A 16,740-nucleotide genomic window follows, 5' to 3' on the forward strand; every position below is an offset into this window, starting at 1 on the left:
TATGGACCGGCATTCTTACCTTTTCTAACACATTTTTCAGCAATTATGGTCGGAGATTCACACCTACTCACAGCCGAAACACTCCGCTCCCGCATTTGATGGTGTATAGTCGGGCATTCTCACCCTTTCTCATCAGCTTTTTGCAAATTATGATCTGACATTCACACCTACTTGCAGTCGAACAGCTCTGCTCCCGCTTTTGATTATGTTTGGTTGGATATTCGAACCTTTTCTTAACTGCTTTTTACAAACTTTGGTCGGACATTCACACCTTCTTGTAGCCGAACACATCCACTCCTGCTTTTGATGATGTATGGTTTGGCATTCGCACCTTTTTTTTTACCCATTTTTCAGGAATTATGGGTGGACATTCAAACCTTCTTGCAGCTGAACACCTCCTCTCCCACTAATGATCATTTGCGGTTTGATTTTCGAAAATTTTCTTTCATGTTTTCTAGCAATTATTGATGGACATTTAGACCTTCTTGCAGCTGAACACCTCCGCTCCTGCTTTTGTTCATACATTGTCAGGCATTCGCACCTTGTCTTACCCGCTTTTTACAAACTTTAGTCGAACATTCACACCTTCTTGCAGCCGAACACCACCTCTCCCGCTTTTGATGATGTATGGTCCGGCATTCTTACGTTTTCTAACACATTTTTCAGCAATTATGGTCGGACATTCACACCTTCTTGCAGCCGAACACTTCCGCTCCACCTTTTAGTGTTCTATCACACCTTTTTTTTCACCGCATTTTATAGATTATGGTTGGAAATTCTCAACCACTGTAATCCGAAGACCTCTCCTCCCGCTTTTGTTAATATATTTAAAATTTAGTCGGACATTCACACCTTCTTGCAGTTGAACCACCTCCGCTCCCTGTTTTGATCATGTATGGTCTGGCAATACTACCTTTTCTTACCCGTTTGTGAGTAATTATGGCTGGACATTCAAATCTACTTGCAGCCGAACACCACCTCTCTCGCTTTTGATGATGTATGGACCGGCATTCTTACCTTTTCTAACACATTTTTCAGCAATTATGGTCGGAGATTCACACCTAGTCACAGCCGAAACACTCCGCTCCCGCATTTGATGGTGTATAGTCGGGCAATCTCACCCTTTCTCATCAGCTTTTTGCAAATTATGATATGACATTCACACCTACTTGCAGTCGAACAGCTCTGCTCCCGCTTTTGATTATGTTTGGTTGGACATTCGAACCTTTTCTTAACTGCTTTTTACAAACTTTGGTCGGACATTCACACCTACTTGCAGTCGAACAGCTCTGCTCCCGCTTTTGATGTTTGGTTGGATATTCGAACCTTTCCTTAATACACCTTTTCTTAGCCGAACACATCCGCTCCCGTTATTGATTGTGTACAGTCGGGTATTTTAACCTTTTCTTACCCGCTTTTTACCAACTATGGTCGGACATTCAAACCTTCTTGTAGCCGAACACATCCACTCCTGCTTTTGATGATGTGTGGTTGGGCATTCAAACCTACTTGTTTCCCACTTTTCATTAATTATGGGTGGACATTCATACCTTGTCGCATTCAAACACCTCCGCTCCCTGTTTTGATCATGTATGGTTGGACATTCGCACCTTTTCTCACCGGCTTTTTGCAAACTATGGTCGGCTATTCACAGATTCCTTTCCACCATACTTGTATGGTGGGATATTCACACCCACTTGCATCCGAAGACCTCCGCCCCCACTTTTGTTAATATTTAGTCGGTCATTCGCACCTTACCCGCTTTTGGCAAACTATGGCCTTCTTGCAGCCAAACACCTCTGATCTCTCATCCGAAGACCTCTCCTCCCGCTTTTGTTAATATATTTGAACTTTAGTCGGACATTCACACCTTCTTGCAGCTGAACCACCTCCGCTCCCTGTTTTGATCATGTATGGTCTGGCAATGCTACCTTTTCTTACCCGTTTGTGAGTAATTATGGCTTGACATTCACACCTTTTTGCAGCCGAACACCACCTCTCCCGCTTTTGATGATGTATGGTCCGGCATTCTTACCTTTTCTAACACATTTTTCAGCAATTATGGTCGGACATTCACACCTTCTTGCAGCCGAACACTTCCGCTCCACCTTTTAGTGTTCTATCACACCTTTTTTTTCACCGCATTTTATAGATTATTGTTGGAAATTCTCATACACTCTAATCCGAAGACCTTTCCTCCTGCTTTTGTTAATATATTTGAACTTTAGTTGGACATTCACACCTTCTTGCAGCTGAACCACCTCCGCTCCCTGTTTTGATCATGTATGGTCTGGCAATGCTACCTTTTCTTACCCGTTTGTGAGTAATTATGGCTGGACATTCACACCTACTTGCAGCCGAACACCACCTCTCTCGCTTTTGATGATGTATGGACCGGCATTCTTACCTTTTCTAACACATTTTTCAGCAATTATGGTTGGACATTCACACCTACTCAGAGCCGAACACCTCCGCTCCCACATTTGATGGTGTATAGTCGGGCATTCTCACCTTTTCTCATCAGCTTTTTGCAAATTATGATCTGACATTCACACCTGCTTTTGATAATGTATGGTTTGTCATTCGCTCCTTTTTTTACCCATTTTTCATGAATTATGGGAGGACATTCACACCTTCTTGCAGCCGAACACCTCCTCTCCCGCTTATGATCATGTGCAGTTTGATATTCGAAAATTTTCTTTCATGTTTTCTAGCAATTATTGATGGACATTCAGACCTTCTTGCAGCTGAACACCTCCGCTCCCGCTTTTGATGGTGTATAGTCGGGCTTTCCAGCCTTTTCTTCCCCGGTTTTTACAAATTGTGGTTGGACATTCAGACCTTCTTGCAGCCGAAAACCTCCGCTCCCTCTTTTGATCATACATTGTCGGGCATTCACACCTTTTCTTACCCGCTTTTTACAAACTTGCACCTTCTTACAGCGGAACACCTCCGCTCCCTCTTTTGATGGTGTATGTTCGGGCATTCAAACCTACTTGTTGCCCTCTTTTTACTATGGTCGGCCATTCACAGCTTCCTCTCCACCATACTTTTATGGTGGGATGTTCACACCCACTTGCATCCACTTTTGTTGATATTTAGTCGGTCATTCGCACCTTACCCGCTTTTGGCAAACTATGGCCTTCTTGCAGCCAAACACCTCTGATCTCGCTTTTGATGATGTAAGGTTGGGCATTCAGACCTTGCTTCACCTGCTTTTCACCAAATATAGTCGGACATTTACACCTTCTTGCAGCCGAACACTTCCACTCCACCTTTTAGTGTTCTATGGGGCATTCACACCTTTTTTTTCACCGCATTTTATAGATTATGGTTGGAAATTCTCACCCACTCTCATCCAAAGACCTCTCCTCCCGCTTTTGTTAATATACAGTCAGGCATTCGAACCTTTTCTTACCCGCTTTTTACAAATTATGGTCGGACATTCACACCTACTTGCAGCCGAATATTTCCGCTCCACCTTTTAGTGATGTATGGTTGGCATTTGCACCTTTTCTTACCCTCTTTTTATACTGATTGCTGAAGATTAAGTTGTTCTTTCTCAAACTACAAAATTTTTTTTATTGTTGAAACTTGATTTGAAGTGGATAAATAAAGAGGACAAACAGTTTTAAGTCAGGCTGATAGAAGGAATTAATTTTTTAGTAAAATCTGTACTTCGTCATATGTCGAGAGATGCTTATTGCTGAAGAAGTTCTTTCTCATTCTACAAAGTACAATGTTGTTTATCGTTGAAACTTGATTAGACATGAATAAATATGAAGGACAAAGCAGTCTTAACTTGGTTTAAGTTAAGGAATTCGTTTTATAGGAGAATCCGAATTCGTGCATAACTCGTAAAATAGAGCTTATTTTCAGATTCCTGAAGAATGAGTCTGGTTCTTTCTCATAAAACAAATGTTGTTTATTGTTGAAACTTCATCAGAAGTGAAGAAATAAATGAATGCCTATCAACAAATGTGGGATCTAAACTCTAGTGCTTCCTCTAAAATAATTTCCATCCATCCATCATCTGCCGCTTATCCGGGGGTCGGGTCGCGGGGGCAGCAGCTCTAGTAGAGAAACCCAGACATCTCTATCCCCGGCCACTTCCTCCAGCTCTTCCGGGGGGACCCCGAGGCGTTCCCAGGCCAGCCGAGAGACATAGTCTCTCCAGCGTGTCCTGGGTCTTTCCCGGGGTCTCCTCCCAGTGGGACGTGCCCGGAACACCTCCCCAGGGAGGCGCCCAGGGGGAATCCTAACCAGATGCCCGAGCCACCTCATCTGACTCCTCTCAATGCGGAGGAGCAGCGGTTCTACTCCGAGCCCCTCCCGGATGACTGAGCTTCTCACCCTATCTCTAAGGGAGAGCCCAGACACCCTGCGGAGGAAACCCATTTCGGCCGCTTGTATTCGCGATCTTCTTCTTTCGGTCACTACCCACAACTCGTGACCATAGGTGAGGATGGGAACGTAGATTGACCAGTAAGTAGAGAGCTTCGCCTTCTGGCTCAGCTCCCTCTTCACAACGACGGGTCGGTGCAGAGCCCGCAACACTGCAGACGCCGCACCGATCCGCCCGTCAATCTCCCGCTCCATTCGTCCCTCACTCGTGAACAAGACCCCGAGATACTTGAACTCCTCCACTTGGGGAAGGATCTCATTCCAGACCCGGAGAGAGCATTCCACCCTTTTCCGGCTGAGAACCATAGTCGCGGATTTGGAGGTGCTGATTCTCATCCCAGCCGCTTCACACTCGGCTGCGAATCGCTCCAGTGAGAGCTGAAGGTCACGGCCTGACGACGCTAACAGAACCACATCATCTGCAAAAAGCAGAGACCCGATTCTGAGGTCGCCAAATCGGACACCCTCAACGCCCTGGCTGCACCTAGATATTCTGTCCATAAAAGTTAGGAACAGAATCGGTGACAAAGGGCAGCCCTGACGGAGTCCAACTCTCACCGGAAACGTATCCGACTTACTGCCGGCAATGCGGACCAAACTCTGGCACCGGTCATACAGAGACCAAACGGCCCCTATCAAGGGGTCCGGCACTCCATATTCCCGGAGCACCCCCCACAGGACTCCACGAGGGACACGGTCGAACGCTTTCTCCAAGTCCACAAAACACATGTAGACTGGTTGGGCGAACTCCCATGCACCCTCCAGGATCCTGCCGAGGGTATAGAGCTGGTCCACTGTTCCACGGCCAGGACGAAAGCCACACTGCATCTCCTGAATCCTCGGCAACCTCAGCCCCAGAAATGGGAGGCCCCGTCTCCGAGCTCTCCGACTCTGCCTCTTCCGAGCACGTGTTGGTAGGATTGAGGAGTTCCTCGAAGTACTCCCCCCACCGACTCACAACATCCCTAGTTGAGGTCAGCAAAGCCCCGTCCCCACTGTAAACAGTGTTGACTGTGAGCCGCTTCCCCCCCCTGAGACGCCGGATGGTGGACCAGAATCTCTTCGAGGCCGTCCGGAAGTCGTTTTCCATGGTCTCACCGAACTCCTCCCAGGCCCGAGTTTTTGCCTCAGCAACCGCCGAAGCCGCGGCCCGTCTGGCCTGTCGGTACCTATCAGCTGCTTCCAGGGTCCCACTGGCCAAAAAGGCCCGATAGGACTCCTTCTTCAGCTTGACGGCTTCCCTCACCACTGGTGTCCACCAGCAGGTTCGAGGGTTGCCGCCACGACAGGCACCGACCACCTTACGGCCACAACTCCGATCAGCTGCCTCGGCAATGGAGTCACGGAACATGGCCCATTCGGACTCAATGTCCCCCACCTCCCCCGGGATATGGTTGAAGCTCTGCCGAAGGTGGGAGTTAAAGCTCCTTCTGACGGGGGATTCTGACAAACGCTCCCAGCAGACCCTCACAATACGTTTGGGCCTGCTAGGTCTGATCGGCATCCTCCCCCACCAGCGGAGCCAACTCACCACCAGGTGGTGATCAGTTGACAGCTCCGCCCCTCTCTTCACCCGAGTGTCCAGGACATACGGCCGCAAGTCCGATGATACAACCACAAAGTCGATCATCGAACTGCGGCCAAGGGTGTCCTGGTGCCAAGTGCACATATGGACACCCTTATGTCTGAACATGGTGTTCGTTATGGACAGTCCATGACCAGCACAGAAGTCCAACAACATAACACCACTCTGGTTCAGATCGGGGGGGCCGTTCCTCTCAATCACACCCCTCCAGGTCTCACTGTCATTGCCCACATGAGCATTGAAGTCCCCCAGCAGAACGAGGGAGTCTCCGGTAGGAGCATTCTCCAGTGCCTCCCCCAGAGACTCCAAAAAGGGTGGGTACTCTGAACTGCTGTTTGGCGCATAGGCACAAACAACAGTCAGGACTCGTCCCCCCACCCGAAGGCGGAGGGAGGCTACCCTCTCGTTCACTGGGGTAAACCCCAATGTACTGGCACACAGCCGGGGGGCAATAAGTATGCCCACACCTGCTCTGCGCCTCTCACCACGGGCAACTCCAGAGTGGAAGAGAGTCCAACCCCTCTCAAGAGGACTGGTTCCAGAGCCCAAGCCGTGCGTCGAGGTGAGTCCGACTATATCTAGCCGGAACCGCTCAGCCTCGCGCACCAGCTCCGGCTCCGGCTCCGGCTCCATCCCCAACAGAGAGGTGACATTCTAAAATAATTTCCTTTCTCAATTCAGAAATTTGTGTGTGTAAGTCACAACACCCGTGACACCAAAACGGCTTTCTTTTCTCTCTTTTCTCTACACTCTACACTGTGAGCACACACACCAAATCAGAAAGGCTTTTTTCTCTCTTTTCTACATTATGGACTGTGGGGACACAAAACCGCTCTCTCTTTTTTTTTTTGATTGTGTGCCAGGGCGTTGTCTCACGTATTAGATTATGCTTAAGATACGAATGGGTTTATCAGTCACATCAGAATCCATACATACTGATCCTCCCGTAATAAAATGGTCGGATCTTATCAAACACACTTTGTTTCTTGTGACAATCAAGTCAGCGAAACAGCGTATACACGTCAAGACCCTGAATCAAGTTTGCCACAAGAACTCATAAGTTTGGCAGTATTGCTCTGCCGTCAGCAATCATATACCCATTTTATTTTCGTGAGACATGTGCAGGCACCTGTTCATGTACTGTTCTATCACTATGAATTAGTTTATCTATTATCAATAAGGATACTTCTACAACTACTATCAAAGTATGTCCGGACTTCTTATGTTGTCATTTGCTATATATGAATAAGTGGGTAGCTACTGACAAGCATTAAGCATGTCACACAGCCCAAACATATAACATTTCAGGACACACCACACAGTTAACAACCACAGTGAAGCGTGTCAAAGCCCAAACATGTAACATTCAACAGGACACTTACACAACACATTCAAATCAAACAGTCAGACAACATACAAGAACATATACCCCAGCCGGCATTGCTCCCTGCCTATTTTCCTACAGCTCACTATGTGTGTGCACACCTTTATTCACAAACTCTTCAACTTATACTCTTTTACCGAAGCTGCTACAGCTCGATTGGCCGAATACCCTTAGATCCTATTTCGGTGAATTTGACATCTGCCTTACATGTAACAGATTAGCGGTTTAGCAGTTTTAATTTAGTTTGAGTGAAGGAATTCATTTTATAGCAAAATCCGAAATCGTGAAGAACTCATGAAAGTAAGCTTATTCTCGGATTCCTGAAACTTTAGATTTGCTCTTTCTTTTACTGCAAAGTACAACGTTGTTTTTTTTTTTGACAGTTTTAACATAGTTTGAGTGAAGGAATTCATTTTATAGATAAAATCCCAAGAGTCTGCTGAGAAAAGAGAGTGAATGCGAAGTAGACTTTAACACAGCTCTGGGAGCGAGCAGAGTGTGGGCTAAGCGGGAGAATTGCTTGAAAGAAACGCGACACCGAATGAGCGGTGTTCCCGTGGTGTTTTTGTTGCTGCCTTGTCTTTTGCACAGAGTAAAAGACAAGGCAGCCATCGAATAGGGCCCGATTGTTCCGACTTGGTCAGCTGAGGAGCAAGGGGGGGGAGCAAGCGACTCAACCGAGCAAAGCTCACCATGATGAGGCTATGCCAACTAGCCTGATGCCCTGCTCCCGCAGTGACGGATAATCGTACTCTGGTTTCTCTTCATAACGTACAAGTCTTGCGCCTTTTACTGAAGATTTCTGTGGAGAGTAGTACTAATGAGTTGTTTCTATTTTTGGCAGGCTTTACCTTTGCGGGCGACGCCCTTTCTGTCTGTGCAAAACAAATCTTGTTACTGTGCAGAGTGACTTCTCTGAGTACAGTCGCCTTACTTGTTGCGACTGTGCCAATGTTCGAAGCTGGAGTGCAAAGTTGTTGCTTGAATTGTGCTCGCTGGAGCGTGCGGGAGTGCAAAGTTATACCATTTAAAAGGGCTGAAGAGTGCTCAGTGCAGTGGGTGGGCGGAGATGCAAAGTGACACTCTGGCCACCTCGAAAACCGAGGTTACATCCACTACCAGGGGCAGCCCAAGCTCTGCCGCAAGTGCGGTGAGCATGGGCACCTGGTTGAGGCTTGTACCAAGGTGATATGTGGGAAGTGCAGAGAAATTGGGCACACTTTTGGAGAGTGTCCAAATGGCAGGAAATGTAATCTCTGTGGAGAATTAAATCACCTCTTCAGAGATTGCCCTAAATCTTTTGCCAACAAATTAAAGACTGTAAAGCCACAGTCAAGCCAACAAAGAGAAGGACCAGAGGTGGCAGTTGGTGAACAAAGTGAAGAGGTTGACCCAATAAATTCAAACTTCCCGCCAAAAGCTTGGATTGGAAGTGAGGAGCAAAAAGGGGAGGGGCCTGTAGAGGCCTCACCACTCAGTGCTGAATCTGTGAGAATTCACAGGCAGAGGGTGGAGCTACGCTAAATGAGGAGGAAGAGCAGACAGGTGAGTCTAGTGAAGATACTCACCTCCCCGAAGGTCAACAGCCGAAGAGGAGGGCATCTGAGTTGTCCTCTGATTCCCCAGTGGTATCAGAGAAGAGGGGAAGGGTTAGGTCCCTTTCAGACAGTTCTTCAGTGGAAGAACCTAGAGTCTTCCCCTCCGACTCACCAAATGAGGTCTCCTTTTTAACTTTAGCTCTGCAATCAACCCCCAGGGACTCAAAGTTAAATGCAACATTGTGTCAGAGGCCAACACCGAGAGTCCGAAAAGGAAATATAGATCACCCTACTCACTTTTCACCTAAAGAAATGAAGGAAGAACTAGTTTCCCAAGTAATAACCTGAGTGTGTAATTTGTTTTGATAACTTAGAAAAACGAAAATGACATACCTACTTTCCTTTATCCTTTTAATGGTTCTCACCTTCTCAACACTAAATGTGAGAAGTGTGAAATCAAAGACAAGAGCCCAGAGTATTTTATCCTTCTTAGACTCCATAAAATCAGATGTGTTTTTAATACAAGAATGTGGACTACCTTTTTAAAAAAACCATAGACAATGGGAGGAAATGTGGCCCCATTTATCAATATGGAGTGGCTCAAATAAAAATAAAAATGATGGTGTGGCCATTCTAATTAAAAATCCACATGTTCTGGTGAAAGGTAGCACAGTGGTGAGAGACGGACGGGCACTTTTAGCACACTTGAATTTTATGGGGCAAGACTTTAACCTCTAAATATTTATGGTTTCAATGGAAAAAATGACAGGTATGACCTTTTAGAAGATACACAGCTTTACATGCTAGGGCAAGTACCTTTAGTTGTAGGAGGGGATTTAAACTGTATCTTGAGCAGGAAAGATAGAAAAAGAGCAGGGGGAGATTATAAAGTGGATAAGACTTCGATTTTACTTCAGGGCATATGCAGGGATTTTAAGCTTACTGACTGTTTTAAAACCATGCATCCCAGAGAGGAGGGCTTCACCTGGTTTAGTCATGATGGCACCAGAGCCTCTCGCATTGATTATTTCTTTACTAGAGATTGCCCACCCACTGATGTTAGATTAACCCCTGTTTTCTTTTCAGACCACCTTATGCTCTCCTGCACCCTTTCACCCCCTTCTGGTGTGACGGTAAGAAGTGGTCTGTGGAAACACAACTGTTCCCTGTTGGAGGATGAAATCATAGTCAGTCAGTACAAGGAATGTTATAAAGAGTGGCAGACCCTTCAAGACCTCTACGAAACACATGCACAATGGTGGGAAATGGTGAAGGAAACGACCCAGACTTTTTTTAAACAGCAAGGTAAATGTAAAAAAAGGAAAGAGAATAGATGTATGATGGGACTACAGAAACGCTTACAGCGCTACTTTAAACTAAATCAGTGTGGCATAGACTTTAATGAAGAAATCAAAGATGTCAAAAAGGAAATGTCAGTTTTAGCAGAAATAAAGAGTAAATGAATTTTTGCAAGAAGCAGGGAGCAGGAAATTGAGGAAGGTGAAAAATGCACACGGTACTTTTTTAAGAAAGTTATAAATAAAAAGGAGTGTATTCAAAATCTAAAAAGAAAAGATGGGTTTTTAACAAAATCCACACAAGAGATGATTGAAACTGTACATACCTTTTATAGTAACATGTAGAAAGAGAAACCAGTGCACTTGGAAACATCGGCAGAAATTTTAAAATTCGTTGACAAAACCGTAAAAGAGAATGCACACTTGACACAGGATTTTACTGCTTTAGAGTTAAAAAAATGCCTAACAGGTTTTAAGAGAAGTCGAGCTCCGGGTTTAGACGGGCTTCCTGCAGAATTCTATCTGACATTTTGGGACCTTTTATCATCAGACATTTTAGATGTTTTTAAAGATTTTGAAAAACTCGACCGACTGCCTGACAGATTTAGAGTGGGAATAGTGACTCTACTTTATAAAAAAAAATTATAAGACTGACCTAAAGAATTGGAGGCCCATCACACTTTTAAACTTTGACTGTAAACTTTTTAGCAAGGTTTTAGCGACACGGATGTCCTTTGTTTTAGAGGAGGTAATTCACCCAGACCGGGCTTGTGCCATCTCAGGGAGACAACTCACCAACAGCCTCGTACTGATTCGAGACATCATTGATTACGCTAGAGACAGAAACACCCGGCTTGTCATCTTAAATTTAGACTTTGAAAAAGCTTTTGATCGGGTCTCGCATCAATATCTCTTTCAGGTGTTGCAAAAGGTGGGTTTCCCCCAAAGACTGACGACATGTGTGGGATTACTGTACCAAGATATAAGCAGTAGGTTCGTCATAAATGGTCACCTGACTGATGCAGTGAAAGTGAAGTGCAGTGTTCGGCAAGGATGCCCATTATCTGCTCTCTTGTATGTGTGTTGCATCGAGCCTTTAGCACAGATCTTGAGAAATGATCGACAGATTAAAGGAGTTGTAATCCCAGGCAGTGCAGGCTTGGTATCTAAATGTGTCCTATACATGGATGACATTAACATATTGTGTACAGATATTTTATCTATAAATAGAACTTTCGATGTCACTGACTGGTACGCCAAGGGATCAGGGCCAAAAATAAACAAAGAAAAGACACAAACCAAATTTTACGGATCATGGACAGAATCAGAGGTGACTGGACTCCCCCTGACAATTGCCCACAGAGACCAAAAAATACTAGGGATCAAATTTGATACAGAAGGAAAAGGAAAAACAAATTGGCCAGATATTGTGGGCAAAATAAGGAAACGACTAGGGTTTTGGGGACTCAGAGGACTGACGAGAAGGCAAGATTTTAATTATCAAAACAGTTATTTTACCTCTGCTGTTGCTTGCCAGTTCTGTCTTTATGCTGTCACGGGTGTTGTGACTTACACACACACATTTCTGAATTGAGAAAGGAAATTATTTTAGAGGAAGCACTAGAGTTTAGATCCCACATTTGTTGATAGGCATTCATTTATTTCTTCACTTCTGATGAAGTTTCAACTCCAAATGGGAAAGGTTGAGGAGGGAAGTACTGAAGAAGCCAAAAGTGAAAGGATGGAAAGCAGTACCAGATCTGTATTGTTTTTAGGAAGTCTCTTTACCTCTGTCCAATTAAAGTGTGCAATTAACCCATCCAAAAACCCAGCGGCAGCTGCAATGGCAAGATTCTGGATGGGGGCCTACTTGAGAAGACTATGACTTTTACCATCAGACCTGAAAGTACCTGTGTCTTTTAATCTAACAGAAAGTTATGCTTTTATAAAGACATTTTTAAACCATCTTTGGTCTCTGTTGTGCAGGAGCGGGCCCCAGTGAGTCCAGTGCGTGGGCTCACTATTGGCGAGCCCTCAACAGTTTGGCGCATTGTGAACCTTTCAGCTCTTCCGAACAGACTTTGGGATTTGTCATGGATGGTGGCTCACGAGATTCTCCCAGACAGATCTGTCATGCACTCCAGGGGTATGTTGGCGACGGCCACCTGCCCCCGTCCAGGTTGTGGCGCGCCTGAGACGGTGAGGCATCTCTTCTGGGAGTGCAGTGCTGCTGTGGACTTGTGGGCAACAGCCGACTCCTTAAATTTCCCGTACTTACCAGCAAGAGAGGTCCTGTCAGCACAACTGGTGCTTTATGGGGTGAGTCAAAATAAGAATCTCAGGAAAGAGGAATTTGTCAAACAGTGGCTCATCCTGGCCGCCATCAAAGACGCCATATGGACCTCAAGAAACTTGCTGGTAAGAAGGCACAAACAGATTCCCCCGTGGCTGTGATCCAGATGGCAGTAGCAACAGCCCAAGAGTCTGCAGCTGGAGGCGGCAGGCCAAGGACACAGCCACAAAGAAGCATCGCCTCTGTGCTCGCTCGGACGAAGGAGTCACACGAAAAAAAGGTCCAAGCAGCAGCAGTGCTCCCTGGATCGTGCGGGAGTGCAAAGTTATATCATTTAAAAGTGCAGCGGGTGGGCGGAGGTGCAAAGTGACACTCTGGCCACCTATAGCCATAAAAAGAACACCGCTACAAGTGCGCATTGTGCCAGGAAGGGCCCTCGGACGTGAACCAGTGGACAGTTATCGCTTCTCGGCCTTTTGGCTAAGCACTGAGCACTCTTCAGCCCTTTTAAATGGTATAACTTTGCACTCCCGCACGCTCCAGCGAGCACCATTCAAGCAACAACAAGCACTCAAGCTTCGAACATCGGCACAGTCGCAGCAAGTAAGGCAACACTACTCAGAGAAGTCACTCTGCACGGTAACAAGAGTTCTTTTGCACAGACAGAAAGGGCTTCACCCGAAAAGGTAAAGCCTGTCAAAAATAGAAACAACTCATTAGTGCTGCTCTCCACAGAAGTCTTTAGTAAAAGGCGAAAGACTTGTACGTTATGAAGAGAAACCAGAGTACGATTATCCGTCACTGCGGGAGCAGGGCATCAGGCTAGTTGGCATAGCCACCTTCATACTGGCATAGCAAGTTGAGACACTTGCTCCCCCCCTTGCTCCTCAGCTGACCAAGTCGGAACAACCGGGCCCTATTTGATGGCTGCCTTGTCTTTTACTCTGTGCAAAAGACAAGGCAGCAACAAAAACACCACGGGAACACCGTATTGAGGCTTTGTTCTGACTGCTCATTCGGTGTCGCTTTTCTTTCAAGCAATTCTCCCGGTTAGCCCACACTTGGCTCGCTCCCAGAGCCGTGTTAAAGTCTACTTCGCATTCACTCTCTTTTCTCAGCAGACTCTTGGGATTTTATCTATAAAATGAATTCCTTCACACAAACTATGTTAAAACTGCTTTGTCCTTCATATTTCCCATGTCTAGAAAGATTTAAACAAAAAAACCAACGTTGTACTTTGCAGTAAAAGAAAGAGCAAATCTAAAGTTTCAGGAATCCGAGAATAAGCTTACTTTCATGAGTTCTTCACGATTTCGGATTTTGCTATAAAATAAATTCCTTCACTCAAATTAAATTAAAACTGCTAAACCGCTAATCTGTTACATGTAAGGCAGATGTCAAATTCACCAAAATAGGATCTAAGGGTATTTGGCCAATCGAGCTTTAGCAGCTTCGGTAAAAGAGTATAAGTTGAAGAGTTTGTGAATAAAGGTGTAAGCACACATAGTGAGCTCTAGGAAAATAGGCAGGGAGCAATGCCGGCTGGGGTATATGTTCTTGTATGTTGTCTGACTGTTTGATTTGAATGTGTTGTGTAAGTGTCCTGTTGAATGTTACATGTTTGGGCTTTGACACGCTTCACTGTGGTTGTTAACTTTATGGTGTGTCCTGAAATGTTATATGTTTGGGCTGTGTGACATGCTTAATGCTTGTCAGTAGCTACCCACTTATTCATATATAGCAACTGACAACATAAGAAGTCCGGACATACTTTGATAGTAGTTGTAGAAGTATCCTTATTGATAATAGATAAACTAATTCATAGTGATAGAACAGTACATGAACAGGTGCCTGCACATGTCTCACGAAAATAAAATGGGTATATGATTGCTGACGGCAGAGCAATACTGCCAAACTTATGAGTTCTTGTGGCAAACTTGATTCAGCGTCTTGACGTGTATACGCTGTTTCGCTGACTTGATTGTCACAAGAAACAAAGTGTGTTTGATAAGATCCGACCATTTTATTACGGGAGGATCAGTATGTATGGATTCTGATGTGACTGATAAACCCATTCGTATCTTAAGCATAATCTAATACGTGAGACAACGCCTTGGCACACAATCAAAAAAAAAAAGAGAGAGCGGTTTTGTGTCCCCACAGTCCATAATGTAGAAAAGAGAGAAAGAAGCCTTTCTGATTTGGTGTGTGTGCTCACAGTGTAGAGTGTAGAGAAAAGAGAGAAAAGAAAGCCGTTTTGGTGTCACGGGTGTTGTGACTTACACACACAAATTTCTAAATTGAGAAAGGAAATTATTTTAGAATGTCACCTCTCTGTTGGGGAAGGAGCCGGAGCTGGTGCGTGAGGCTGAGCGGTTCCGGCTAGATATAGTCGGACTCACCTCGACGCACGGCTTGGGCTCTGGAACCAGTCCTCTTGAGAGGGGTTGGACTCTCTTCTACTCTGGAGTTGCCCGTGGTGAGAGGCGCAGAGCAGGTGTGGGCATACTTATTGCCCCCCGGCTGTGTGCCAGTACATTGGGGTTTACCCCAGTGAACGAGAGGGTAGCCTCCCTCCGCCTTCGGGTGGGGGGACGAGTCCTGACTGTTGTTTGTGCCTATGCGCCAAACAGCAGTTCGGAGTACCCACCCTTTTTGGAGTCTCTGGGGGAGGCACTGGAGAATGCTCCTACCGGAGACTCCCTCGTTCTGCTGGGGGACTTCAATGCTCACGTGGGCAATGACAGTGAGACCTGGAGGGGTGTGATTGAGAGGAACGGCCCCCCCGATCTGAACCAGAGCGGTGTTATGTTGTTGGACTTCTGTGCTGGTCATGGACTGTCCATAACGAACACCATGTTCAGACATAAGGGTGTCCATATGTGCACTTGGCACCAGGACACCCTTGGCCGCAGTTCGATGATCGACTTTGTGGTTGTATCATCGGACTTGCGGCCGTATGTCCTGGACACTCGGGTGAAGAGAGGGGCGGAGCTGTCAACTGATCACCACCTGGTGGTGAGTTGGCTCCGCTGGTGGGGGAGGATGCCGATCAGACCTGGCAGGCGCAAACGTATTGTGAGGGTCTGCTGGGAGCGTTTGTCAGAATCCCCCGTCAGAAGGAGCTTTAACTCCCACCTCCGGCAGAGCTTCAACCATATCCCGGGGGAGGTGGGGGACATTGAGTCCGAATGGGCCATGTTCCGTGACTCCATTGCCGAGGCAGCTGATCGGAGTTGTGGCCGTAAGGTGGTCGGTGCCTGTCGTGGCGGCAACCCTCGAACCTGCTGGTGGACACCAGTGGTGAGGGAAGCCGTCAAGCTGAAGAAGGAGTCCTATCGGGCCTTTTTGGCCAGTGGGACCCTGGAAGCAGCTGATAGGTACCGACAGGCCAGACGGGCCGCGGCTTCGGCGGTTGCTGAGGCAAAAACTCGGGCCTGGGAGGAGTTCGGTGAGACCATGGAGAACGATTTCCGGACGGCCTCGAAGAGATTCTGGTCCACCATCCGGCGTCTCAGGGGGGGGAAGCGGCTCACATTCAACACTGTTTACAGTGGGGACGGGGCTTTGCTGACCTCAACTAGGGATGTTGTGAGTCGGTGGGGGGAGTACTTCGAGGAACTCCTCAATCCTACCAACACGTGCTCGGAAGAGGCAGAGTCGGAGAGCTCGGAGACGGGGCCTCCCATTTCTGGGGCTGAGGTTGCCGAGGTGGTCAAAAAGCTCCTCGGTGGCAAGGCCCCGGGGGTGGATGAGGTCCGTCCTGAGTTTCTCAAGGCTCTGGATGTTGTAGGGCTGTCTTGGCTGACACGCCTCTGCAGCATCGCGTGGACATCGGGGACAGTGCCTCTGGACTGGCATATTGGGGTGGTGGTCCCCCTCTTTAAAAAGGGGGACCGGAGGGTGTGTTCCAACTATAGGGGTATCACACACCTCAGCCTCCTTGGTAAGGTCTATTCGGGGGTATTGGAGAGGAGGATCCGTCGGATAATCGAGCCTCGGATTCAGGAGATGCAGTGTGGCTTTCGTCCTGGCCGTGGAACAGTGGACCAGCTCTATACCCTCGGCAGGATCCTGGAGGGTGCATGGGAGTTCGCCCTACCAGTCTACATGTGTTTTGTGGACTTGGAGAAAGCGTTCGACCGTGTCCCTCGTGGATTCCTGTGGGGGGTGCTCCGGGAATATGGAGTGCCGGACCCCTTGATAGGGGCCGTTCGGTCTCTGTATGACCGGTGCCA

General features: G+C 46.8%; 2 non-coding genes across 2 annotated transcripts; one reads left to right on the forward strand and one right to left on the reverse strand.

Moving 5' to 3' along the window:
* Positions 1-8,121: 8,121 nt before the first annotated feature.
* Positions 8,122-8,235, forward strand: LOC140282433 (U5 spliceosomal RNA). Its single transcript, XR_011909869.1, has one exon. It is a non-coding gene; the product is annotated as a U5 spliceosomal RNA (small nuclear RNA).
* Positions 8,236-13,175: 4,940 nt separating this feature from the next.
* LOC140282473 (U5 spliceosomal RNA) lies at positions 13,176-13,291 on the reverse strand. The gene has a single exon (XR_011909903.1). It is a non-coding gene; the product is annotated as a U5 spliceosomal RNA (small nuclear RNA).
* Between the last annotated feature and the right edge of the window lie 3,449 nt (positions 13,292-16,740).

This window comes from Leuresthes tenuis, unplaced genomic scaffold (assembly GCF_036924035.1).
Source record: "Leuresthes tenuis unplaced genomic scaffold, fLeuTen1.0.hap1 SCAF_22, whole genome shotgun sequence".
NCBI classification, from domain to species: domain Eukaryota; kingdom Metazoa; phylum Chordata; class Actinopteri; order Atheriniformes; family Atherinopsidae; genus Leuresthes; species Leuresthes tenuis.